Raw genomic sequence first — 26146 nt, 5'->3', positions numbered from 1 at the left:
TCCACCCCATACAATCAGTAAGAATCCAACTACTAACATGGCCAAGACCAAAGAGCTGTCCAAAGACACTAGAGACAAAATTGTACACCTCCACAAGGCTGGAAAGGGCTACGGGGAAATTGCCAAGCAGCTTGGTGAAAAAAGGTCCACTGTTGGAGCAATCATTAGAAAATGGAAGTAGCTAAACATGACTGTCAATCTCCCTCGGACTGGGGCTCCATGCAAGATCTCACCTCGTGGGGTCTCAATGATCCTAAGAAAGGTGAGAAATCAGCCCAGAACTACACGGGAGGAGCTGGTCAATGACCTGAAAAGAGCTGGGACCACCGTTTCCAAGGTTACTGTTGGTAATACACTAAGACGTCATGGTTTGAAATCATGCATGGCACGGAAGGTTCCCCTGCTTAAACCAGTACATGTCAAGGCCCGTCTTAAGTTTGCCAATGACCATTTGGATGATCCAGAGGAGTCATGGGAGAAAGTCATGTGGTCAGATGAGACCAAAATAGAACTTTTTGGTCATAATTCCACTAAACGTGTTTTGAGGAAGAAGAATGATGAGTACCATCCCAAGAACACCATCCCTACTGTGAAGCATGGGGGTGGTAGCATCATGCTTTGGGGGTGTTTTTCTGCACATGGGACAGGGCGACTGCACTGTATTAAGGAGAGGATGACCGGGGCCATGTATTGCGAGATTTTGGGGTACAACCTCCTTCCCTCAGTTAGAGCATTGAAGATGGGTCGAGGCTGGGTCTTCCAACATGACAATGACCCGAAGCACACAGCCAGGAAAACCAAGGAGTGGCTCTGTAAGAAGCATATCAAGGTTCTGGCGTGGCCTAGCCAGTCTCCAGACCTAAACCCAATAGAAAATCTTTGGAGGGAGCTCAAACTCTGTGTTTCTCAGCGACAGCCCAGAAACCTGACTGATCTAGAGAAGATCTGTGTGGAGGAGTGGGCCAAAATCCCTCCTGCAGTGTGTGCAAACCTGGTAAAAAACTACAGGAAACGTTTGACCTCTGTAATTGCAAACAAAGGCTACTGTACCAAATATTAACATTGATTTTCTCAGGTGTTCAAATACTTATTTGCAGCTGTATCATACAAATAAATAGTAAAAAAAAATCATACATTGTGATTTCTGGATTTTTTTTTTTTGATTGTCTCTCACAGTGGACATGCACCTACGATGACAATTTCAGACCCCTCCATGATTTCTAAGTGGGAGAACTTGCAAAATAGCAGGGTGTTCAAATACTTATTTTCCTCACTGTATATATAAAACAGTTGTGTACTTTAAGTGAAGTTTTGAGGGTTAGACTGGGGGACACATGCCACTCAATAGAGAAGAATATATAAACCACTATATTTAAAGATGTGTATTAGTTGTTACATGAATTCTTTATATTGCCTCTTATAGTAAGGAACTTGCTTTTTGTAAATATGTAATTTGTCTTTTTAAATAAACATATATAATATACATTTTGCACCACTTCTGTAGAAAGACCCATATACACATTAAAATATAAAGCCCAAATTTCACAGTATGAATAAATGTATCTTAAATTAACATAAACATACACCACTGTTCAAAAGTTTGGTAGTAAGATAACTTTGATACTACTTAATTGGCTCACTTAAAAAAAATGACTTCATTCCGTGATGTTGAAATTAATAGGCTACGTAACAAAATATGTTTGTTTAACTTAATTGATTTATGTGGGACCAATGTATATGATTTGTAAATCCATGTACACTAATTTGATTTGGAAACTGATAGACTCAAAAAATAAAATAATACAAAACAAGTGGACAAATCAAGGATCGGTACAAATACAGCTTCACATTATGTAACATTTAAGTACAAAACAGCAAAGCTATTACAAATTGGAGAAAAATTCTGAATGAGCTGTTGTTAAATAGCCTATATGCACTTCTGTGACCACACATAAATTGAATTCTATATTAATGCAAAAAATTGCTCGGGAACAGTAAACATCTAACTCAGTTCCGTGTTAGCAGGTCCTCGTCTTGATGTCTGGGACACCCCCTGCTCTTTATATTGACATTAGCCAGCTCTCTGCACACTGACCAGCGAGTAGATAAAAAAAAACAGCATTCACCCCTGTGTTAATGAGAAACCGAAAGCTCAATGTAATGATAATCACTTCCTCTGTAAAAAATCTGGTGGGATACAGCAGTCTAAGGACTAATGCTGACTCATGACTTCCGCTTTCGCACATGCTTCCTTGTTTTGTCACTGTTTTACGGCAACTTCCTGAATGTGTTAAAGCAGCCAGTGTGGATATGAAAGACTCCGTGAGTGTGAACTATTTCATGGGAAAATGAAAACCAATTTAACTCAATTAACTTATTATTTGTCTATGCTTCAATTGAGGTGTATTATGTATCATCATTTATTTTTAATTTGGCTCTTTTTTAAGCCTTCTGGGTTAGGCCAAATATAGTCAAGCTTTGGCAGATGAAATAAAAGGAGGCCCTGTAACTCAGACTGCTGTCCGGAGGAGTAAAATTCACTGTCGTCAAGATAGACCTCATTCTTGTCCTTGTAAGAATGTAATGTCTAAATATAAATGAGCATTAGGAAGGAATCTCTTGTCCTCTTCTGTGACTGCCTTTTCTCTCTTTGTTTAATATAAAAACAGCATTGGCTCCACAGACAACATATGCTCTCCTTCACAATAGTATGTAAAAGGACATGAAGTTCCTAACTACAATGCAGAATGTGCGCTTGAATGAGAAAGGAAGAGACTCTCAGATCAAGCTGCAGTGTCATAATCACACATGCTGAAGCAGCAGAGGGCGAACATCTCACTCGCTATCAGCTGCTCTGCTCTACGGCTTTATTTAGCCGTGGGAGTTAGGAGGATATCCGGTGGGTGGCGGCCACTTCCTATGTGTGACCGCAGGTTAAGCTTTGGTCACAGGTTTGTGTAGCTCTGCTCGGAAGCAGGTAGCATACACAGTGTCTCATGTTACTTGGCAGGCAGAGTGCTGTATACTGATTGCAAAAAGAGCAAGACAGCCACAGCGTTTTAATGCTGGCAGTTTGAGAAATCTTTTTACAATGCATTACTGATTTACTCAGCAAATATATAGAGTTGGGAACCAAATAATTCTTATTAGAATGATTTTGTCCTCGGGAATTGATTGGATCTTAGAAGGTTGGCCGTTGCTAACTAAATAGAGGCAGATCTGAATGCCAGTTTGCAATCAGTTGTGGAGAGGATATTTAGTCGTACCCTCCGCAAGACATACGTCATGTAGGAAGCAGGAGAAGGAGGGGAGGTTAACATTTTTGATTAAAGATTACGAGTGCACAATTAAAAAAATAAATTGTGCCTGGGTAATTCATTTATAATAAACATTCTGTAAAAAAAAAATATAGAATTGTGAATTTTGATTTCATGGTGAATCTTTTAGGATTGAGAACCAGTTAAATTCCTTAAGATACCCATCCCTAACAATCTAAGGTAGAGACCGGGTCCAAAAACTATTTCCTTGGCCAAAATGTTACGATTTCTCCAAACACTATTTAAAATGTAGTTGCTTATTTGTGATGCAAGGTTATAGAGTGGTGCAGGGATGATGTCAAAACCCGGAAGACTAATTCACCCCTTGTTCCCTCAAGATTTCCCTATGGTGTTTTATAATGGGATTTTTCAAATTGATGAGTAAAATAAGGTCTGTGGTAAACATAACTTGATGCTGATACTTGAACATTTAGGGCCCTATTTTAACGATCTGGAAACGCAAGTATCAAACGCGAAACGCAAGTAACTTTGTGGGCAGATCTCGGGCGCTGTTGCTATTATACAGGTGGAATAAATGACTCTTGTGCCCAATGCAAATTCAAAATGGGTCGGTCTGAAGTAGCTACATTACTCATAGGTGTGGTTTGGGCGTAACGTGTAATAAACCAATCAGAGTGTCATCTCACATTCCCTTTAAAAGCAGGCGCGCTTGTTCCATGGCGGATTGCTATTATAACGGCGGATTTGCAAGACGCACGCCAGGAGCGGTTCACAGCCGAGGAGACTGACTTTCTCGTCAGGGCCATAAAAGACAGAGAAGTGACAATGTATGGGGATGTGAGAAACCCACCCAAATTAGCTTCGGTTAAACAGGCATATAATAATTTGGGTAAATGTGTAAGCTAGATTTATGCCTATTTTTTCCACATCTTCATTGACACCACAATGATTTCCCTAGTGTGGTAATATTTTTTCTTGTAATTATGTATGGTTTGCAAAAATGGGAACTGCTGCCTGCGTCTGTGTAGATGAGATAAGCAAAGTGACAGCACACGCTACATTATGGCCAAGCATGCGCCCTTAAAATAGCATCTGAATAACGTGCCACTGACTTTAGACTAGGTTTTTCCTAGTCTGTGGCGGAATTGTTTTCTGAAACTGCAAAATAGCACCAGGGAACGTTTGCACCGGAACACGCCTCCTCTTTTCGCTGAACCGCCCCCCCCCGGGAGCGCAAGTTCATTCCCTAATTTACCGACGTGCGTCTGTGGAGGGAAAAGTCCGCTGTGCGTCGGGTGCAAAATAGGAATGATACATGCGTCGATGTACAAAGTCAGTTGCGCTGGGTGCAAGATAGGGCCCGAAGTTCTACAATGTAAACTGCACACAATCACACTCCAAACGTTCTTATCTAGTTAATTAAAACGTTTTTTTTAAATAAACATAACTGCTTCAAAAGTTGCATTTTCCATATGGGTGTATGGTTCACGTTATAGAGCAAAACGTTCAAGTACTGTCAAGTTATATTTACCACAGACCTTATTTTACTCTTAAATTGAAAAAAAGGGTGAAAAAAAAAACATTGTAAAACCCCATAGGAAAATCTCAAGGGAACCAGCGGCGAATTAGTCTTCCGGGATTTGACGTTATCCCTGCATCACTCTATTAGCTAAAGTTAAAATGCAATGAAAAAAAACCACAATCTTTCATATCCTGTTCAAATTAACCCCACCTTTGCAGACAGGCACCTAAAAACAGAGAAGCGCTGGGTTCATCTCTGTACGGATCTGCTCAGTCAGTTCCGCGCGTTCTGGTATTTGGCTCCGGCACAGCAGGGGGGCAGCAGTGACTTGACTCTCTTTGCTTTTTAAGAGGTTTCAGAGGCTGGGAATGATTACTGCTCATGGGGCAATTAGTCAGTACACCACGGGACTATATTTAGACCATCTCAGCAGGTCTATCACTGGGTCAAGCCCAAATAACATCGCTCTGTTTGTTCCGTTCTGTCCCAGGATTCTATTTACAAAGACTAGTGTTTTTTTTGGGCAAAGCGGGGGTGATCGCACATCCAAACCTCTCTCCCTCTCTCTCAATCCATCTGTCAGGTGCTCTGAGAGAGAGAGTTGGAAGAGAATCTGTGGGAAAAGATAGCGAACAGGACAAAGAGGAGGGATGAAAAACAGGATTATAAAACACAAACCAGTTGCCTGACCATACTAAGTGTATTTTATTGGAAGTGTGCAGTCAAAACCTACTGATAAGACTGACCCTACAAGGGTGATAATTTTCTGACCCTACAAGGATTTTACTGGTGGGAAAGAGAGAGGCATTATGAACTACCTAGCAGATATTTTTTTCATTTCTGTAAGAGGTTTCCCCTAGACTCATCTGAACGTTCAAAGCGAAACCCTTAACAGGATGTATCGAGTGTCATGTTGAGCTAAACAGTCTTTATCGCTAAAATTGATCACAGGCCACCTCTGCTGTATCAGAGCCTTTCATCTATTGTCATGGTACCTGGAGTAACAGCTCCAAAAATCCAATGACAGGCCTTCAAATTCTGGAACATTTCGAAGATGAAATTCACGAGAATTGCCTCATGATAGCCTGGCTCTGAGTTATTGCGTGAGGTATTTGAGAAGACTTAACATTGCTCACTTGAGCACTAAAACTTCAGTTTCACCAATCAGCTTGGCCTTACTCTGTGCCAAATGACTGGTATAGATTTCTCAAATAACCGGTTTCCCATGCCTGCGATCAAGGAAAGCTAAAAAAAAAAAAAAAAAACACGTTTCACCACCACCGCTGTCAGGAGGCAAAACGCAAGAGATTTCTATCCTTAAAAACAGGAGGTTCGCCCACACGCTCACCTGGGATCTCTCTTGGCCAGTGTAAGGAAGCCAGGAGGTTATGGGAGCCTGGGAATGTTTAGTATGAAGAAAGTGATCCGAAAGGAGCTGGAGCTGGGGGAATTGGACAGGAAACATGGAAAGTAACCCTTTCCTGTCTTAAGAGGGTGAGAGAGAAGGGGGGGAAAAAACGCAAGAAAAACAAGGCATTAAGGATTTGACTTATTTCCACACTAATGCAGGGTTGGAGGCCTGTCAGCATAGGTACGGCAGAAGCCGGGAAAGAATAAATGCTGATTTGATGAAAAACATGGAAACAGGCTGAGGCAAAAGACTCCACTGTGACCGTTTCATTTTCCACACCGTACATGACACTAAACCAGTTAATGTTTACTCAATTTAAAAGCATAGCGATTTATTACAATCTAAGAAAATGAAGATTTTTTGTGTGTGCTGATTTCAGGTGAAAATCTGGATTTCAACATTGAAAAATGTGTTAAATAAATCTGAACGTACTACAGTCTTATAGCTAAATGCACAATCAAATTAGCCAACATATAACAGCTTAACTTTGTGACTGACAAGCATTCAAATTCTGCAGATCTCTGCGGGTCTCCACAGTCCATCAGTAATCAAACCATATTATCAGCAACTTGCACTTGAATGATATAACAGTCAAAGCAGTGCAGCGCTGTTCCAGAGTTATTTAGAGGCAGAGAACTAGTGAAAGAGAACGGTCACAGGGGAGATAAGAAGACAAGTTAAGCGTTGCAGTGTGTTCTTATCGATTTTTATAAATATTTCAAATCAATTCATGTCTGCACTGCCCAGAGCTTTTCTTTTCTTTAACTCTACGGACATTTCTGCATGATATTGGACGTGACAAACATTACCTATGACAGCTCAGGAAACGGCTCGGCTTCATAAAGCAGTTAGGCAATGATCACAATCCTGCACACACTAACGCTACACAGCTGTGTGAAGATTGTTTAAAAATTAACCTTTTGTTTTCCATGTAGAACAGCAAACAGATTTGGAACAACATAAGGGTGAGTAAATAATGGCAAAATTTTCATTTTTGACTGAACAATCCCTTTAAATGCAGTCTCCCACATGTCCAACTCATACAAATCCTGAAACCCATCTAGAATTACAGAGCTTCATGACTTAATCACAAAGATAACATTCTTCCTCAAAATAACATTGAGAATCCAAAATTGGCATGTAGAAGAGAATAATTTTCTCTGGAGAAATCCCCATGAAATATCCAAAGAGGAAACAACGTGTGTAGGAGGACAGAGAGAGAGATTAAGTGACTGAAGGAATGAGAGAAGAAAAGAGAAGAGGTTACTTTGGAGGTTACTTTGGCAATCTGACCAGGTGATAAAACAGCAGACATGCTCGATGGACAGCATATAAAAAATGTTTGTTATTTATCAGTCAGCTCGAGCGAAATGAAATAACAGTCTGCCCTGCTTTACGCCGTTCTGTGTATGGGAAACCGATTCAAGCATATCCTTGGGGTGACATAATTTATTGAAATAAAATTCAGATGACTTTAAATATGTATAACAAACACATCATGAGTAGGGCTTACTGAGAGTACATTGGGTATTATATGTAGCGTGACTTTGGCACTCTTTTCCCGATGTCCCGACTGACTGAGAAATAAAGCGGCTGTGATAAGAGATGATTCGTGCTGTTTTGTGTCACTCAATGTATCAAATATGAGTAGCCTATAATATTTTGCAATGGGCAGCTTGAACAAAGGATTGAAGAGGATTGTGGTTCCTCTCTGACCCAGTTCGTTTGTTGGCTTCCATGTTTTCCGCAAATATTTCAAAGTAGAATAACTGGCTGTAGCACTGTTTTTCAGAGAAACGAGTATGTGAACTTAGCATGATTCCTAAATATCTGCCAACATATTATGGTATTTTTATGCTTTAGTTCAGACAAAAAATTACATACAGCACCTTCAATTTGTGCATTTCAATGGCCCATGGAAATTCTGACATGCACTTTTTTTTACGTCCAACAAAGAGGGAGATATTCTGAAGATTTATGTTTTATCATTTTCCAGTGATATGAGTCAAGCTGTGGATACAATATCTTTTTTTTTTTTTTTTAAGCTAGTGCTCATATGAGCATTCAGGGCTCGACAATAAGGATGATATATATTCTGCTTGCCCGGTCAGGTCAATATTTGACATTTTCACTGAACCTAAGGCAAAAAATGGAAAATAAAATCTGGTATTTTTTTAGCCACTAAAAAAATATATATGTCAGAAGTATTTTTTGTATTCTTAAACATTAAAACGTATTTTTCAATTTGCAACGAGAATTGTACACCGCTAGAATGCAACTAAATACAAGACATCTGACATAAACACATGACATGAACCGATATCCAAAACAGAACAATCATATGATGCCCGTGAAAGACCATAATCATTGACTCAATTTTTTTTTTTACAATTTTTTTAAGAGTTAAAAACAAAGACTGATGGAATAAATGTGCCATTGATCCAACTGTGCAAGTAAAAGTTCTGTCAACTGGCCTGAACCTCTCTAAAATGCCTATCATGCCATTATAATCTACATCACTGACTATCCTCCATATCAATTGCAGTATTAAGTTCTACAACTGACTACTGAACAACCCAGATGATTTTGATTAATTCATAATTTGTTCAGCTAGCCGCATCTTTCCTGTCTACAGTTAACTGACTTTGCGGTTTCTCCTGCTACGTAATGTGGACTACAGCTGGTCATTGCTAGACTTCCATTCTGGGTCATGTGACCTAGTTTGGAATCGGGATGGAATTTGTTACTGACCCCTCCTTAATCCACTCCTCCCCCTAACATACACACACTTTGACAGAAGCATGTGTGTGTACGCACAAACACAAACCCACACAGACACGCAAATAAAGCCAGAGACGCTAGGTGGAGAACATGCCCAGTGAGGCACCATGGGTGTGTGTCCACCTTTGACATTCCAGAGTGAATCTTACATTATAAACAACACAAACAGGACAGGAGGAAAGGAAGATACGAGAGAACAAGACAGCGGAGGAGAGGAGAGGAAAGGTAGCGTCCAGCTCGGGCAGCTGTGTGCTATTACTGCTCTCCCCCACCCCTCCTCCCGCGGCAGGAAATGAGCAATCATTTAGTAGTGACAGGTACACGCCGAACCACGCCATCTCTCCCCTAAAACCCTGAGAATACTCCACCACAGCCGGCCAGCATTAACCCTACAGACCACCACACGCCGGTGTCTGCCTGGGTCAAGTACGTGCGATTATTTCTTGTGTTTAACGGAGTAAGTTTGGAGAGAAATTTCTGAAAATCCACAAGTTGAGTGGTGCCCAAACTTTACAGCCCACAAACAATCTTCAATCAGATCAGAACATCCAAGTACTGTCTTGTTTGCATATTCATGAGGTCAATAACATTGATTGGACAAACACAGCTTGTGTCAGGCATGTGACCTGTTAACAGCTTGTCCATCTCTGAAAATGTCGTCATGTAGTTTGAAAGAAATTCATTTCTTTCAACATTCTTTGTCACAAATACATTTGTTGTCACCTTTGTACATCATCAGTTTTCTATCACATGCTGAAAATAAATAATGTGTGAAAGTTTCTTGTGACTGTAAGTTCATGAATTTTTATAAAATAAAGCACTATTCATTTTCTAATTGGCTGTCGGTTAAAAAAAAAAAAAAAAACTCACTATAAAAAATTCTAGCACCTAGGCCTATTTTTTAGGAGTGCACAAACGAGATCACTTTTGATCAATTTAATGATCCCTTGCTTGCCACAATTTGAGAACCATTGCAGGATGGCGATAAGGTCCAAGTCCCACAGTCGACTATGCCAGGTCTGGAATCAATGACTTTACACACAACTGACGAACAAGCCAGGCTTCACTGAAAACAGCTTAAAAGCTTCCAAGTACAACCGTACAGCGCTTCCAATAGCACCCTGACATGATGAACAATCAAGAACAGGCTGCAACAAAAAAAGTTAAATAAGACCCACACAAACACATTTTAATAATGTAGCTGGCAGAGAGCATTCAGACAGAAAAGCAGCCTGTCGCTTATTCATGCATGCGCCTGATGCGGAGCGACATAAATGTCCTCATTACAACAGCCAGGTTGCCTCTAAACAGCCTGTGCAGACTGAACTTCATAAGAAATAGGAAAGATGTGTTTGGTGCTGGAAGAATTCTACATTCATTCATCCGAGTTTTGCACAGAATGCCTTTACGGTCTCATGGATGATCAATTTTAGATCTGTTCACATGCTGCCTAAAACCCTATAAACAAGATCTGGCTGTAGTCAATATCATAGGTTTTAACTCCATTACTTTGCTTTACATTACATGCGCCATTAGAAATGGACCTTATGAACAGTAAAGACATAGACAGGCTTATAGAAGACAGAATTGCTTTATCTTGCTTAATTTAGATGCTTTCAGTATAACTTTAATAGTAAACTATTTATATATAAGAGAAAGGCCAAAGTACAAATGAAATGCAATTAAATAAGTGCTCTTAATGTGCTACAGACCCCCAGCTTGGCAAATCGCTCCGATTAGAAAGTAGTTCTAGTCAGCACTTCAGGTACCGCATACTGCAACAATTCCTCAGACATGCTGAATTCAGCACTGTAAACTGTATTTCACTGGAGAGCAAGAGACAGGTCTATCTGCAAACCGAACAAAAAAATAAACAAAATCGGCCTCCATATTGTTTGGTCTGTAACAGACTACTCCCTCAAGCTCAGAAACCTCATCTTAAGAGACAATTAGCCCATAGAGCACAGACAGTACAACTGTCATTAGAGCTGTAGATGCATGCATTTATTCTGCATGGGCTGTCACAACGTAACCTTACACCTACATTGTCTTTTTGGTATGAAAGGTCTCTAATGTTTAGATAATAAAACATTTCTGAATCAAAAGGACAGTTCAGCAGTGTTTCAGTATGTGTGGTTTCAAGCAACGTTGGGTAAAATAAACTATCAAGATGAGTAAATCCCAGCCTAAGAAATAGACGTTGTCTATAGCATTGTTCAGATCATGGCTGCTGATTGTATTCTAAAAAATAAATGAATATAATAAATAATATTTCAATAAAACAAATAAAAATAGAAGCTAACGAATTACATATTTATAAGTAACAAATAAATAAGCAAGCAAAGGAATCTGCAACCTTTTTTTGCTTTTATGTGTCGGGGAAAAATCTGCAGAATGCGATATGATAATGTGATAAACTAAGCTAAGATTACTACACTTTTATAGGTAGCAAAAAGCATGATAAAATTAGCCACAATATTTAATAAACAAATGCACTAGGGAAATATGTAAAACTTTCATCACATGCTCGTCATACACTCTGGAACTCTATAGCCCGTATTGTCTTTCTCCTTGACATACATGCACACACACATTCCCCTACTGGGTTCTGAGGCCATAACATGCATTTATGTCAAGACAATCTTCATATTACAAAAAAACAGTGTTGCACCCCACACCATCCACTGTCTCTCTTCAGGCCACACCCAAACCTCCCCCACACACACAATGATAACTTTCATTCAATTTAATGTGGAGAGGGAGGAGCACGGGTCAAAGAGATCCGTAATTGGGGAGAGGGACAGCATTTCATACCCATTAAACCATTAGTGGACTGAGATGGTGGCTGAAGGAACACCAGAAGGTAGGTGTAGAAAGTTTGGGTAACTATACAAGTAACTGCCAAGGTGAGCTTATTACTATTTAATAGTAGAGCTACAATCATTGTTTAAATGATTCTTAAAAGTATTTTAATTTTTAAATTCTTTATTTTTTTTCAATGTTAAAAAACTGTCTCCTGTCTTTGCTTAAACTATGTAATTTTTCGCCACTAGAGGTAGCTTATTCAAAACAGAGGTGTAACTTGATGACTACAGCCGGTGGAGAATACGACGGGACTCAGGCAGAAATCATATTCATGGATGACTAGTTATGTATTAAAGATTTATTAACGTAACGAGGCCGCTGCAGTGATTGCTAATGAGAGACAAGCCCGACACACAACTCGAAAGCAGTGGAGCTTTTACTATGCCGCATATTAGGCATGGTAAATATGGTACTCACGGTAAATAAAAAAAAACAAGATTTAAACAAAAAGACAAACTGTGTTGAGCTATATTGATTAGTTTTCTGTCGATGAATGCATCCAAACAGCTGCTAACCTGTAAAACACATAATATATTAAAGGTCCCATTCCATGGATTATTTTTATTATTTTATAATGTTTCCAGGGGTGCCCTTATAATGTTAGTATGTTTTTTAGATCAAAAATTGTTATAATTTAGAAATAAAAGGCATATTTCCTAGCCTGATTTCATTCCCTGGTTTGAACACTCTGTTTGAAGGGGCGTGTCTGCTGTGAGACTTCAGTGTAAACGCCCTCTGCTGTGATTGGCTGACATGCTTGCATATGAAATATCTGGCATTACATGTGGAACTATCTGGAAAACTTTTACTATTACAGCTATTATACGTTTTTACTATTACAGCTATTCTGGATTAACGAATCATGAGAAGTTTTTTAAGTATTTAGATCTATTTCAATCACATAAAAGGTTGCAGTTATGAGCACTGAGCAGATGACAGTCTGTTGCTCGCGTGAAAGATCTTATCATTGCAACGCAGTTTCTGCACTATCACTAATGATTTCACCAATGCAAACATGAGGCATATAAATACAGTAAGAGCTTCGTTGTGCAGTGTAACAGCGTCATTGATTTCATAACGAGTTTTGGCAAGTGTCCAGATAAACTCGCGCTGTGTGATTGATAGCTTGGGCGATTGGAAAGGGATTGTTCTTTGATCGCTTTCTGTATATTAATCACAGTTTAAGTAAGATTATTTTTATCCTACTAAGAGAAACGAACGATGTGAAGAGTGATCGCTACTTCCATATTAAATCACTACTTACCGCTTGCTGGAATATAGTTGAAATAGTCCCCTTCGTCAGTATGAAACGCTGAGAGAAGTCTGCTTGATATTATTCCAGGTTAGAAAAACAGTCCGTGGTGAAATGGACAGAGCAAACTAACAACTTCGAATTAAACTTTTGCGGTATCCGATTATAGATAAACATCAACCACGTCTGTTGACATTTCGCCATCAATACGCCTGTGTTCCTGTGGGCGGAGGTTACGGTTCTAGTGACATCATTAAAGCAGGATGTAGAGGGGTGTAGTCCAATCCAGCCGTTTTTTTGTAGTCAACTTCTGTTAAATAAAATATCTCGCTTGGCATTGAACTTTGAGCTTTATAATTTTACAGATATTATTTACACTCTAACAACAACATTACACACTAACTAAAGTTTGAAACATGGAATCACATAGAACGGGACCTTTAAAGCGTCTTTGGTGTTTCCATGGTTTGCAAAAAAAAAAAGAGAGTAACGCGCCGCGTTTCCATTACCCTTCAAATTGCGCAAAATTAAATTGCGAATTGGAAATACGCTCAATGGAAACACGTCAATTTAGCAAAAACTCCCATTTATCGCAAAAAAGTTTTCACGCTCGCATGAGGTGGTTTTTCAGGCAATTCGATAAAGGAATATTTCGCAAAACTGCAATGGAAACAGTTTTTGCGCATTTACAGGTCACCTGACTTAGAAGGCGCAGAATAGAGTTTGGGCAGAATACGAGACAGTTCTTTGTTAAATTCTGAAAAAAGAGTTACAGAAATACTGGATTCTAAACCTCAGAAGTGCCACAATCAAGACCTCGGAGCAGAAATGAGTGAGAAACACCAAGAAACACCTCATATGTGCTGCAAGTAAGGGTCTTTCCTTGCCATTAATGCTTGGATAACAAGCCTATGGTTCCTTCCATTAATAATAATAATGTCTAGTGCTGTACCACGTCCGTTGCCATAGTACGTGGTACCAACGTCCGTTGCCATGATCTTTGGAATGACTTATCGCGAGAGGAAAAATTACTCTGAAGTCGCATAACATCGGTTAATGGAAGCGCCGTCATTTCGCAATAGTTTTTATCGATATAAAAAAAATAAAAAAACGCTAAAGTTTTGCACAAATCTGTAATGGAATTTTTTTCCCAGCACTAGTAAGTACACAAATCAACAAAATATATAACACTGTTCCAGTGATTTTTGGATATTTTGATCAAAAAATTAGAGATGCACCGATTACAATTTTCTAGGCCGATTCCGATTTCCGATTTTTCATTGAGTTTGACCTGCCGATACCGATTTTAGCCGATTCCGATTTAATTTTTTTCTAACCACTTTACAGCACACACAAATATTTATTTTCGATCTTTTCTTTAACCCTTTCACACATAAGTTTAAAATATTCTAACTGACAACCCCACTCCCAGAGTGAGTTTTTTCAAGGCGAACGTTCCCTTTAATGTTTCCATGGCGACGCGTCACGCGATACACCGCAGCCACAATAATACTGTATGACAGATGTGTCGCTTTTATTTCGCTTTTCCTTTTTTATTCAAAATATTCACAAACTTGCTTACCATGTCATCAACTAGCCTATCTGGTATTCCGATTCTCAAATACGTGTAAGTGAGTGTGTTTGGTCGTTTAAAAACCTTTATAAATAATCTTGATCTATAAACATGAGATGGGCGCCGCAATGTTGTTCTGTCAGTCGGATTTAACGTACAGCACGTGAATTCATCAGTTTCTCCCGAAATAAATGCAAGAAAGTGGCCGGTGAACTGAGAAGAATAGAGTAAACTTTATAGTTACTTCCACTATGTTTGTCTGATATGAATAAAACATGTCGGCAAATTATATTTGAATAGATTGTTATTGCTGCTTCCACAGACATCAGTGTGTATTTTACAAACTCCAAATGTATTGTTTTACTCGTGCTTATGTGTATTTAAATATATGAAGCCTAAAATAAACATTATGAGGTTGAAAACACTGCTTAGTTGTGATATATGACAGCGCTGAACGCGTCCGGCTCTGGCTCAGCGCCAGCCAACGCGCGAAAGCACAGTTTGAATCTGGCAGTTATGCGACGTCACTGAACATTCTAAATGTGGCGCCGTAACGTTACTCTCAGGGGCACAGAGATAAAAATCCCATATATGAGACCGTACCGCTCAAAAGGTTAATCATGCGGCGCCCGAGTGCATTTGACCGGCATAAAATCGGCATATGTCAGACTGACCAGCCGGTCGCCGGTCATGGCCGATCACGTGAAAATCGGCCAATTCCGGTCACCAGCCGATCAATCGGTGCATCTCTACTAAAAATCTTACATAGTGTGCCTTTAATGTGGATAGACTGTAAGAAAGTCATTTATAAGTTGATTTGATGATAAAATAATAAAATGTTTCTAAAATAATTTATTATAACAATTTTTATTAAAACATTTTTCATGTTATGGCAGATAAACGGTATATTGTAGATAATAAAATTAAGTATTATTTTCTGCAAATAAGTAAAAAATTAAATTAATTCATTGCAATTTTAAATGCTGCAAGTGATATTAAAATATACATATTTCTGTAAATAATTTAAAAATAAAACACTAAAAACAATCATTTTAAGAACTAAAAGTGAATTTAAGCATCACAACATTATAAAAGTACAATATGAAAAAATTATAATTTGAGAACTGTTATCGACCGTTTTAATAAATAAAAACCTCTCAAATTCGTCCAAATAACTGATATAGTAAAGATATTTTGTGCATCTTAAGAAATTATAAGTAACATAGAAGTAGGCTAACAATTTATTTCAAAACTGAGTTTCTTAATTATTCTGTAAGAAAGTAGTTCTTAACCACAATTCTCACATTTGAAAGAGGATTATAAAAGGCAAGTTCTCAGATTAAATACCACATAGGGATCCAAAAAACATAGCCATTTCCTCTCTTTAATCTCTTCTTCCATCCTCACATCTACAAGTTTCAAAACCCCATGGCCGGCATGTGAGTATGGGTTCGCGTGGGTTAGTGGCAGTAACAGTTTATGTGGTTTGGGCTCAAGTCTTCTGAAGTCAGAGAAGGCTCGAGACGGTACTCGCTCCACCACAAAACCACACTCGGAACAAGTGAGTCACTCTAGAGTCACCTCCTCAGGTGGACATGGGGAAGGAATGAGTGAGAAGGAGAGACGGGGACAGACGATGACTACAAAAGAAAAACATCACGTTGAATAGTACAAACAAGAGAAATGTTAGAAATAGAGCTGTGCGTGTCTACGCAATTCCGGAGTGTTTGAAAAACAAGGACATGCCACATCAAATTAATTACAGATTTAAATCATGTAGAATAGATCCTGACATGGACAAAGAATACCAGAGGGATCTGTCATTATGGTGTTTCACTGTTTCCTTTCATTCACTTGAGTAACACTGAAAGCACCTATAAACTAAACAGCACTTCCTTTCTGGCAAATGTTTGTCATCCTAAACGGCTAGGGCTGATTTTCACTGGAAGGAGGTCACAATGTCGTAACAATTGTGTAATATAAAACAAATAATTGTGTTTTTTATTTAGTATTGGAGCTACACAGCCAATTTCCTATAAGGGTTGAGCAACAAGGATTCTCAAATGAGCCTTAAAAAGACATTTTGACTTTTTCCCAACAAAATCTTGGCTGTTTACCTGCATGTTAAATTACAGTCATCTCTGGACAACATCATTGTGCAAGATACTTGTACACTAGCTGGGAAGGTGGGCCCAGATGTGTGTAATCAACAAAAGGGATTGATTTATCTGATCAAGTTCCATATGTAACAAATCATTCACTTCTGAAAGAGAGTGGAGACATATGGCTTGTGACTGACTGAAAAGTGCACTTCCTTGGTTTGTGGGAATTCGGCTGTTTTAACATTAAAAGTCAGGCTCCATGCATGTCACTTGCTCTGTAGGACCAGAGCTCTGTGATGTCCAATTATATCCATGCTGACATTAATTGATGATCCAATCCCTAAAATCAGAATAAAAATCTGAGGCTGAATCTGAAATCGCCGGCATTATTTGAAGGGACAGTCATTTGTAGTGGTGTCCGAAACCATAGAGGACGTTATTGAGTGCACTCATTCTATCCCGCAATAATGAGAGTATAGCCGATGTACACTCAACGGCTGTCCAAATTCGCTCACTCGTTTTCATTTACTTCTTCAAGTGAACTGTATTAGTGGATTAACATAGGGAATAGTGATTGAGGGTTTAGGGGGCGAATGACACTCACTTAAAGGGATAATTCACCCAAAACTGAAAATTCTGTCATCATTTACTCACCCTCATGTTGTTCCAGATCTGTATGAATTTCTTTCTTCTGATGAACACAAAAGAAGATCTTTTGAAAAATATGGGTCGCCAAACAGTTGATGGGCCCCATTGACTTTCATAGTATGCAAGATATTCAATGGGGCCCATCAACTGTTTGATTACAGAAAAAAATCTTTAAAATGTCTTCTTTTGTGCAGAAAAAAATTAATTCATACAGGTTTGGAACAACTTGAGGCTGAGTAAAAGATGACAGAATTTTAATTTATGGGTGAACTATCCCTTTAAGTAGTTGTCCCTTTGTGGATTTCCCATAAATATACACATAGAATCTCACACACACACACAGAATGACATTTCTCTGCCACAGACGCACAATAAGAGATGCTAAAATGAAACCTTCTCTCTGAAGTATTCCCTCGAAGACAGCAGCTATAAGAAATGCAATAAACTATAATATACAGTAGACTATATATGTCTGATCGGGAGCATGCAAATGAAAGTGAATTGGAAAGACACCATCCCCACTGTGAAGCATGGTGACGGCAGCATCATGCTGCGGGGATGCTTCTCTGCATCAGGCCCCGGAGTCGAGAGTTTGATGGGTAAAATAAATGCAACAAAAACACAGGGAAAATCCTGGAGGAGAACCTGATGGAATCTGCAAGACACCTGCAACTTGGAAGAAGATTTGTTTTCCAGCAAGACAATGACCCAAAGCATAAAGCCAATGCTACACATGGATGGCTTAAAAACAACAATGTTAATATCCTGCAGTGGCCAAATCCACAGTCCAGATCTCAAGCCAACTAAGAATTTATGAGTGGGCTTGAAAAAGCTCATGATCTCCATGCAACCCGACAGAGCCGGAGTAGTTTTAAAAAGAAGAATTGGGGAAATTGACCAGATGTGCAAAGCAGATAGAAAGCTACAGTGACACATAAACGCAAAGCTGGCGGTCAAGCAGACTCAGGTGTGGTTCAAACCAAACAAATGGAATTCAAACGGATCTGGCCCCAAATCTCCCGTGAAAAGCTCCTTAAAATCAATGACCTGATTAGCATCCTGACAACAAAAGAATTTCTTAAAGTTTCCTACATGCTGCTGCAAGATGTAATACAGCAGCAAATTAAACATTCACCAGTCCATTACCAGCCACTCTGCCCTTAGTCCAAAACCACCACATTCATAATTCACACTTTTATGCGTTTTTCTTGTACAAGGTGTTGACTTATATTTTTTGAAGTACTAAGGTGAGCTTCTGCTGCACAGACATTTTAGTGTAAACTTCAGCCTTGACACTGCTTATTAATCAATGTACTATTATAACTATCTCAACTACCATGATTGGCGAGGTGCTTCCCTTTACAGAGAATGAGAATGATGATGATGATGACACAGAGAAAAACTATTCAATGTAAATGTGCCACTCGTTTGAGCAAGTACAGACATTAGGGATGGGACGGTATGAAAATTTCATATCACGATTATAGTGACCAAAATTATCGTGATTATCAATATTATCACGGTTTTGTTAAAACGAGATGAAAGTGTTCAAAAAGAACTGATGCTCACACTAAAACAGTTTAATATTTGAAAATCAACAAACAACAAATAAAACAAGCAGCTCTATGCACTTTTTTTAAGCAAGATTATATTCTGTGGCATTTCTTTCCTTATAATGACCGTCGTCAATAGCAACGCATTATAACACAGCGCACATCCATGTATCGCAACGGACGCGCTCTCTCGTTTCATTCAAATACAACTTGCCGTCTTGCGTCTCCGTTTTTGGACGATTGTTTTGTACGCTGTACAAAATGGATTTATAAACAGGTAAGATTTAAAACATTAATCTCAATTCAATATGTCCCCGTAATTATGTGGTAAAAAAAAAAAAATCGGTGTAATAAGTATACAATGATATGTCACTCTTAATAGTCTTGTTTGAACTTGATCGTTTGTCTTTGGCTCAAAGCCACTTGCTGCGAACATTTCTAAGCGTAAGCTTCACGTTTATTTCAAATGAGTGAGATCAAATATGTCAACTCAAAACAACATTTTGTGCCCAATTATTTCCCAGACGTAGTTTTGTTACTGAGGTCTAAGTTAACTTGCCTTGCGTTCGCTATAAACAGTGGGTGATGGTCACTAGAGATGCGCGGATGGGCTATTATTTCATCCGCAACCGCATCACTAAAATCATCATCCATCCGCCATCCAGCCGCACCAACGTTTTTGACCAATTTTCAAAACCGCACCCGCCCGCCATCCGTTGATTTGTGTATACATATATTTGTCATTTGATTGGTTCAACCGCCCGCCACCCGCCCGAATTTAATTTAAATATTATTTTTCGTCGCGTCATCCGCCCAATCCGCGGTTTATCCGCGGAGTCCGCGGCTGTAACCGCCAACCGCGCATCTCTAATGGTCACACAAGACGACTCGGCAGATTTGAAGTGTTTACCCCCTATTGTAGTGACCATCCTCGATTAAGTTTCACTCAGGACTTTTGTAAAAGCCAAAATATGACCACACCTCAGATTTGGTCCTCTTAAAAGGCTGAAAAATCTCCCGACCACGGTCACTGCCTTCCGCCATTCCTTCCCGAAGAAAAAACAACAACAACAACAACATTTTGCGCTGTGCCTGCGACTGTTGCTGGCTTACAGTGAGTTATTAAAATCGCGATAATCTTTAAATTAAATTTTAAACGATAATACTAACCGTCAGTACATTTTATCGTGGTTTAACGTTATAGTGAAACTGGTAATCGTCCCATCCCTAACAGACATGATTAATTCAAGAGGGCCTGCCTTTAAATACTGTGTGAATCCTTTCTTAAGGATAAATGCCTTTCTGCAGCAGAAAAAAAACAATAATGATGTGATGATCTAAAGATGCAAATGTCGCAAGACCATTTTGACAAACAGCACAAATACAGACACTGGCATTACATTCAAAACTGCACACATGATGCCTTCACAAGCGCGACTTAAGGGGACAGTTCAGTAAAAAATTAAAATTCTGTCATTATTTACTCAAACTCCTGTCACCCCAAACCTATGCCTGTATTTTCAGCATCATTAACTTACTCCAGTCTTCACTCTTCAGTGTCACGTGATCCTTCAGAAATGATTCTAATATGCTGATTTGGTGCTCAAAAAACATTTCTTATTATTATCAATCTTGAAAACAGTTGCGCTGCTTAATGTGTTTGTGGAAATTGTTATAAAAAAAAAAAAAATTCAGGATTCTTTGAAGAATAGTAAGTTCAAAAGCATTTGAAATCCTTTGTAACAATATAGAAGTCTGTCACTTTTGATCAATTGAATGCATCCTTGCTAAATAAAACTACATTAACTTTTGAACAGTATAGGGACATGTGCTTAGAATTCTATAAAAGCAGTAAACTGAGTGCATTTAGCTTGTCCAGGTGTAGAGAAAGGGGTGAAGTTTGTGCATGTATCTGAAAAAGGGGATTTGTATGCACTCCATAGCCTGTAAAATAAACAGGAAAGCATGAGATTTCACCACACATTGCCATATGACCTCTTTGAAATCTGCATCAGATAATGGTGGAAATTCTGAATCTTGATCACAGCAAACCTGGTACCCTTGAACAAAGAGATGAATTGCTCATAAAATATGCACAACTCCATGTTCATGTGTTTACTTTGGCCCCACGTCACACCTTGCTGTGAAGCTCTGCGCTGTTACAACAAAGACATTTGTTCTGCATCTGCTCAGAACAATCCCAGTAATTACAGTGCAGTTTCCTCCACCGTTTTGATCCCTAATTGTGGAAAGCCATGTATTTCTGACCACACACATCATTCTCGAGCACCGTGCAGATAGGTGAACGGTCTCCTGCGAGTAATCACTGCAAAGTCACAGACCAAGAAGTTGAAGGAGAGTTTAAGATAGCAATCTTTTTCTAGCTATAGGTTTGTGTGTGTGTGTGTGTAGTGATGTTGACATGGTTCTGATTGACCGGAAATGTTAAATAAGCATCTCTGCTATGAAAAGGGTCTCCCTCCCCCCCTCTCTCTCACCACATGTGAAACCACACAACGTCATGACAACTGCCAAAATAAACCTCAGCATCCTCCAAATGGAGAGTGCGTGTGTGCGCTTGCCTGCCGTGCAACACGGCCATGCCGCGCCGTATTTAATAACCTTTTGCAAATCTCTGAAAGAATGTGTTCAGTGACACCGCAGAAATGAATTTCGACTGCCAATAGCTACACCATAACCATCCGAAGATTCTCAGCGATCCTCTAAATTTCTCTCAAGAAGTTTTAAGTTTAAAGTCAAATATTTTGATGAGGAAAAAATGTTACTTGAGCTGAAAAAGGCTTTTCTCAACTCCTGTTTTTACGTTAACCCTTTCTAAACGTTTCACTCTGTAGCTGATGTGATGTCAGGCACCAAAAAGGATGCAAAACACCATAAAAGTAACACACTATGGCCTGGTTTCACAGAAAGGGCTTAGATCAAGCCACAAGTAGGCATTAGTTAAATTAGGACATTTAAACGTGCCTTAAAAACATTACCGGTGTGCATCTTGAGACAAAACGATGGCACTGACGTATTTTAAGTGCAAGTTGCTTTCAGTTAAGACAGCTCAAACATGTATTTTAGTCTGAGGCTTAGCCTAAGCCTTGTCTGTGAAACCGGGCATATATTCCAAGTCTTAAGCCATACATCAACTTTTTGTGATGAATTGAGTGAAATTTACCTGCCGTCAATTAGGCCACATTATGTGTCTTTCGAAAACATGCTTAACACACTTTCTTTGAAGGTCTGTTAAAAATCTCTAATTTAGCAACAATACAATAGAAATAGAAACAGATAAGCCTCTTTGTGTTTGTGCAAATGTTAAAACTCAGGCCCGGTAAACAACTGTACTCTAAATACTGCACACATACAGTGTGTCAAATGTTTTAGTCATGTAAGGTAAGCTTTAAGCCAAGTAATATAATCACTTGAAAATGGACTTGATTATATATAGGCTATGTTACATATGATTTCCAAAACATCTGATGGAATCTTACTGTAAAGCTTTTGCTGTTTCAATTCATCACCAGTGCCAATTCTCAACACCAAAAACGGCTACTGTTTATGAATTTAACAAATTTCTCAAGACAATTTTCCTGACACTTCTTTTAATTTAGCAAACGTTGCCATTATAAATAAGAGGACGTTCCAGTGTAAAAACCTGAGGCAAATGTCCAATCTTATGTCTAGAATGAACTTATTATTGTCCAACTCTGATGTTTCTAGATTAATAAGGCCTATTTCACAGTCCATGTGAAAGCAGCAAAAATTTCAGCAACAATATCAATAGGTTACAAATTTCACATTGCCTGTCCAAGCACAGTGATACTGTATATCAGAAGTGTGTGAGTTGTTTCAACTCTGAGCCTATATATTTGATGTGTAGCACACTAAACTAAAAAAAAAGAAAAAAAAAGATGCTTCCAAAATGTACTGACGCTATATATCAACACAGCCCTGCAATATAGGCTTATGAAGCAACATAATATGCACATTGAGCAAAATGCTTACATATTATAAAAAAAATGCAGTTTACATACAGTGACAGGCACAAACAGCACTTTCTTACATACAGTATACTGTCGGTGTGAAAGCTGATGCAGTGACGGTGTTGCTTCACATTACCTTGCAGTGTAAACAGCATGCAGTGTAAACAGGCCTTACTTTCAAATTAATTTCAGGACAAGCAATGTAACCACAATATGGATAAACAGGATTATAGCACCTCATTTAACAGGCTGGCCTATGATATGTACAAACTGCTAGCTGAGATCAGACACTTACACCACAAGATATTACATTCCCCAAAGTCTCATAATGCATTAGGTAAGTAACATACACACCCAAAGCAAATATTAAAACTTGTACCTTCTAAAAACTATGCAAAAAGTGGGTGTAACACATAATGCAAACAATCACAATAACATGCAGTTACATCATCAGCACACAAATGTTGCCATTATACTTCATCCACAACAAAGTTTATAGAGAACAAGCTATTGTAAGAAATGTCTAACATTTTCCAATCCCTGCTATTACCATTTCTACTTATTTCAAACCATTATCACTAACATGCTTACAAGGAAACTAATACTATAACAATACAGGTACATGTCAACAGTGATAGCACCTGTTGACAGCCATGAATGTGTGAACTATCACAAAGTCTGCGCAGAAATTGATATTCTGGGAAATTTGAGTCCCACGTACACACTTAAAAGATTAAAAGTAATTTGTACAACTTTATGTCACGAGATAATTAATCAACAAAGAAAACATATCGCAGTGGAATCAAAGAGATAGCCTACACAATGTCTCTGCAATCACACGGTACGCAAACAAGAAACTTATTTATTGAACTTGGATGTAGCGAAGCAATTACTATTCTATTAATAATACAATATGTCACTTTTAAAACCGGTATGACATGCGAACTGTATTCACTGTGCACAGAAATATGAATACCTCCGTGTAAATATGAACTTTGCAATGCTTTTAGGAACGTTTTGTTGCAGTTTCTGTGCTAAAGACTTGTTTCTATGCAGTATTATGTTCAGTGTTGTGTTTTATTCAGCATAAACACTTCTTTGAAGGCCCTGGCCTGTGATCGCACTGTGATTCCTATTGGCTGAAAATAAAGTCGTAACAAGACTGCACAGTGAGCCTATTGGGCTACTCTTTTCTGCACGAAATAACGGAAATAACGGAACATCTTGTGCCTCACCTTCCAGGAATGTCCTCCGGCTCGATCAGAGGACTCTTGGTTAATTTGGGGCATGCGCCATATTAATTAGGTGAGTAGATCGACACATCTTCATAACTGTTTCTCCACAGCCATTTTTGGGCGAGACCTCGAATCCTGAACGGTGGGTGTTACAAAGTGGAAGTGAGGGATATTTATGTTAAACACAATACAGTGCTCCCGATATTATACTTTTTAATCAACAATACACATGTTTTTTGTTGTAAAGCGTCATTTTTAAGCAAAAGACCATATATATTTTCTCACCATCCATAATAAAGTTCCACATCCACCCCTTTTAAGAAAAAATGGTACAGCTCATACAACACCGGTTTGCTTCTGTGAATGCAGCCAATCAGAGACGACAAAAATGTCCCTCGCCAATCAGAGCAACTATGACGTGCGTACAGTGTTTTTTATCAGATTCAAGGAACTGCGGGAAACTGAGGCAGACGACGCAGCCAGTTGAACAGGAATTATGCTTGCTGTGATATTCTTCATACATGTAAATGAGTAGTAGGTACCCAAACCATACTAATTCAGTAAGACTAGTGCAATAGGTTTTCAAGGCGACAGACAACGTTGCTTACATATTTAACCACTCCAATTAAACTAGAAAGTGGATAAAAGGAGGTTGAAGCTCCTGAGAGAGTGAAAGTGAAGACATGCACAGAAAAAGGCTAATGTTACAGGTAAACAAACGACGAATGGCAGTCTCACTCATCTCATCGGCTCTCCTCTCACTGTGGTGTGTGGTAAACTGTATGTATTAGTGTTTTTTCTGTGTATGCAGACACTGCAGTATTATTGTAATAATGACTCAAAAATGCCATCTGTTGCCATTCCTCCACTTATTGTAACGTAAATGGGTTTAGCAGAATATCCAAAGCTGTTTTTTTTTAAATACACTAGTGGGATCCAAAAGTCTGACATCGTTTGCCTTTTTTCAAGTAATTATATTTTATTTAAAATTTTCTTTAGCAATAAAAAAAGAAAAGAAATCCTAAATTAAGATGAATTTGGAATTTTTTAGTAGGCCTATTTGGTTCCCTTTTACTTTAATAACCAGTGTTGGGGATAACGCATTACAAGTAGCATGAGTACTTGTAATCAGATTACTTTTCAAGTAACTAGTAAAGTAACACATTACTTTTAAATTTACACCAAAATATCTGAGTTACTTTTTCAAATAAGTAACGCAAGTTGTTCTCCCAAGTATTGACTGACACCTCTCCTGTCCCCACGTTAAAGGGATACTCCACTTTTTTCGGAAATATGCTCATTTTACATCTCCCCCAGAGTTAAACAGATGAGTTTTACCGTTTTAGAATCCATTCAGCCGAACTCCAGGGCCCGTATTCATAAAGATTCTAAGAATCCTCTCAGAAAACTCTTAATTTAGCTTAAAAACTTTTACGTAGGAGTCTTAGCTTAAGAGCGATTCGGGACCGATCTGAGAGCAACTCTGAGTAAGGAAAATACAAAAACTTTTATCTTAGTGAGGAGGCGGGGTTGACCCCGTTGCTATGTATGACACAATCTTTTGAAGACTGTGATTGGTTGGTTGTCCAAGAAGGAAAAAAAAAAGTGATTTTAAGTATAGGGTCTATTCTAAGCCTCCACTTTGAACTTACATGTGTAATTTTTCCTATTTGATCGTTCTCTCACACACACACACACACACATTATATATGTGTATATAAATCCTTTTTTTTATTTACCATGCTGTTGATTTCCTATAAGGTATTTGATTGCTTAGAATGATAAAAATTGTTCCACTCTTTCCAGTTACACTGATTGCTGGCATGTCTATTTAAGCGGTGGTTTGAATGTTGGTTTTAATGTATCAAACATGGAATTTTCCCAGTTGCCAAATATCGTAATGTAGTGATTACTTTCATTTCAGGCGCTATGGC

General features: G+C 38.6%; 1 protein-coding gene across 2 annotated transcripts in view; it reads right to left on the bottom strand.

Moving 5' to 3' along the window:
• Positions 1 to 24360, bottom strand: part of znf438 (zinc finger protein 438) — a 49472-nt gene extending 25112 nt beyond the window's left edge. The window contains exon 1 of one of the 2 annotated variants that reach the window (XM_084434734.1): positions 24213 to 24360. The gene's annotated coding sequence lies outside the window, so the exon portion shown is untranslated. The remainder of the gene's footprint in view (positions 1 to 24212) is intronic. The other variant, XM_084434735.1, reaches the window with a different exon arrangement.
• Positions 24361 to 26146: the final 1786 nt, after the last annotated feature.

The sequence above is a fragment of the Rutilus rutilus genome (genome assembly GCF_951802725.1).
Source record: "Rutilus rutilus genome assembly, chromosome: 16".
Taxonomy (NCBI): domain Eukaryota; kingdom Metazoa; phylum Chordata; class Actinopteri; order Cypriniformes; family Leuciscidae; genus Rutilus; species Rutilus rutilus.
The sequence above is the reverse complement of the archived record's forward strand: the minus strand, read 5'-3'. Positions and strand labels throughout refer to the sequence as shown.